Source organism: Pteropus vampyrus, unplaced genomic scaffold (assembly GCF_000151845.1).
Source record: "Pteropus vampyrus isolate Shadow unplaced genomic scaffold, Pvam_2.0 Scaffold1, whole genome shotgun sequence".
NCBI lineage: Eukaryota > Metazoa > Chordata > Mammalia > Chiroptera > Pteropodidae > Pteropus > Pteropus vampyrus.
Window position 1 is genome coordinate 21,138,664 of NW_011888782.1, and position 2,748 is coordinate 21,141,411.

The window sequence follows — 2,748 nt, forward strand, 5'->3', positions numbered from 1 at the left end:
TCCCTCCAGCTCCCCATCTTGAAGATTCCTATTCCTATGTGGGATAGGAAAGTGGTTAGAGCTGTGGCTTGGAAGGGAGATTGCTTGTGTATCTGGGTCCTGGCCACCTGTCATGTGTTCTTGGGCCAGTTAATTGATGTTTCTCTACCTCAGTTTCCCCAGCTGTAAAATGAGGTTAATAATAGATCTTATTTCACAGGGCGGTTCTGAGGCATAAATATGTATTAATACTTGTACCCGCTGGGCACACAGGAAGTGTTCAATGAAGGGCACTTGTTATTATTGTTGTGGTTGTTGTTGTCATTATTTGCCTCCTAAGAGATCCAGCTCAGAGGACCTTTGAAAAGCCGTCCTTGCTGCCCACACTAGCCCTCTCTGCCTGGCTGGTCCTTCCCGTCTCTGCGTGCCTGGCACACTTGCATTCCCACACAGGCTTCCTGGCAGGGCACGGTAATTTACTTCCACACCTGCCTTTCAACTTCAGCTGTGTCCCGAGCTCCCCAAGCATGGTCTGGCCCAGCAGAGGTGCCTACAAGGGTCTGGTGAGTGAGTGAATGAATGAATGAATGAATGAGTGCCACATTAACCCAGCCACAAACCCACGCTGTGATCTTGGACAACGCATAGTCCCCCTCCCCGCTTTCCCTACCTCTGTTTCCCCAGCCATGAGCTGAGGTAGGTCATCTCAGCTGTCCCACGTGCTTGTTATGTGCCAGTGCTGTGCTGAGTGTGTTCTAAGTGTGTTTGTGGATCCCCTTGTTTTATTCTTGCAACAATTCTAGGGGGTGGGCAGGGGAGGAGCAGCTATCTCCATTTTACAGATGGGAAATCTGATGCATAGAGGTTAAGTAAGCAAGCCCCAGTCTGTCTGCAGCCAGGCCTGCGAGAATAACCACTGCACTACCGGCTTCCCAGCTCGGAGGGTGCAGAGGGCCGGGAGGAGGGGTCAGGGCCTACCAGTGGCCTGCCCACCTGGACCGAGAGTGTCCGAGATCCCCACTTCAAAGCGACAGGGCGGCCCTGCTGGCCTCCTCGGAGGCTGGTTCTCCCTCTATGCAGCCTGGCTGGGCAGGCCCGCCTGTGCCCACACGTGGGCAGATGCTCCCAGGGAGACCAGGCCGATTTCCGCATATGCCCAGAGCATCAGCAGCTTCCCTGACAGAAATGATTCTCCAGCAGAATCTCGGTAGAAGTGCCCTGTCCCACAGGGCAGCCTCCCACTAAGGAGCACTTGGAATGTGGCTGGTGCCAATCCAACGTGCTGTTGGTTGGATGTGCGGGTGTAAATCCACACTGATTTTGAAGGCTTGGTAAGGTAAAGAATATCAACTATGTCATTAATAACTTTCAAATAATGACTACAATTTAAACCGATAATATTTTGGATGTATTGGAATAAAGAAAATATGCTAAAATTAATTTAACCTGGTTCTTTTTACTTTGTAAAGTGGCTACTGAAAATTTAAAATTGCAGGTGTGACTTGCATATTAGCTCGCATTCTGTCTCTATTGTTTGATGCTGCCATCGAGTTCCAGCCACCAGGCCCTAAACCATTCCAGAACTCCACCTGCTTGGGGGCTGGGTGGCTGGCTAGCCCAGGGGTGGGGGACTGGAAGGAGGGGAAATGAAGGGGGAGAAGGGGCGGGGGATGGGCAGAAGGAGGCTTGTCCACAACTGATGAGAAAGTGGCCACCCTGGTTTCCGGCTGTGGCTGTGGGTAGTTGTACAGGCTCAAGCCACAGGTTGGGATGGTAGGAGGAGGGAAAAGGGAAGGGGGAAGGGGGGAGGGGAAGGGGGAGGGTTTGACAGCCTGTTTCAGACCATCGCTCCCACCCAGTCAATTATCTGCACAATCCTGGCTTTCTCGGGTAACGGCTTGGACAAAGGCTCGGCAGGGGTGCCAGCTGGTGCTCGTGCCCTGTGCATTCAGGTCCTTGCTCCCAGATCAAAGGCACATTGGCACGTCCTCGTGCGGGGCCTCAGCTAACCGGCTCCCTGCAGCTCCACTCCTTTGAGGCTGCACAGGCATTAACCCTGTCCAGTCCGGAGCCCAATCCTCAGGAAAGGGGCATCCTGAGGGGCTTCCCTTCTCTAGTCCCCATCTGCGACCCACCAACGTGGGGAAGTCCTGCAGAATCACCATCATCCATGCAGGAGGCGCACACACCCACCCCAGAAGCTGGGGATGCCCTCATTTACATACATTTGCATCTCATGTATTCCAACACCGAGGCTGAAGCCGAGGTGAATTCAGCTGACAGCAAAACCCCACCCGCTTGTTCTGTGGATGTGATTCCCCAGGCAGGGATGAACCCAGGAGTCCCGGCTGGAGACCAGGCCCCACTCCAGAGTGGGAGCCGAGGGGAGAGCTGGTGTATAGGGCGGGGTACCTTTGGCCTGATCCCTGGATTCAGCCCAAGTGCCCTGCTTTTTCATCCCTCCTTCCCCACAGTAAGGATGCGGTCGGGGGCATGTTAGTGGCTCACTCATCTCACCAAGTGTTCACTGGTGTTTTGGTGCCAGGCCAGGGGAACTGCAAACTCCCCAGGTCGTTCAGGGACCCCTCTGCAGGGCGCATGGCTCTCCCTTCTCCCCATGGCTCCCCCTTCTCCCCAAGCCTGAGTCTTCCTTGTCACTCCCTGTACTACTTCATGCATAAGGGATCTATAATGATGTACTGAGTAGCACTGAGCTGTCAGTCAAAGCCCAACACTGCCCCTGGGCCCTGGGTCTCCACGATGTGGACC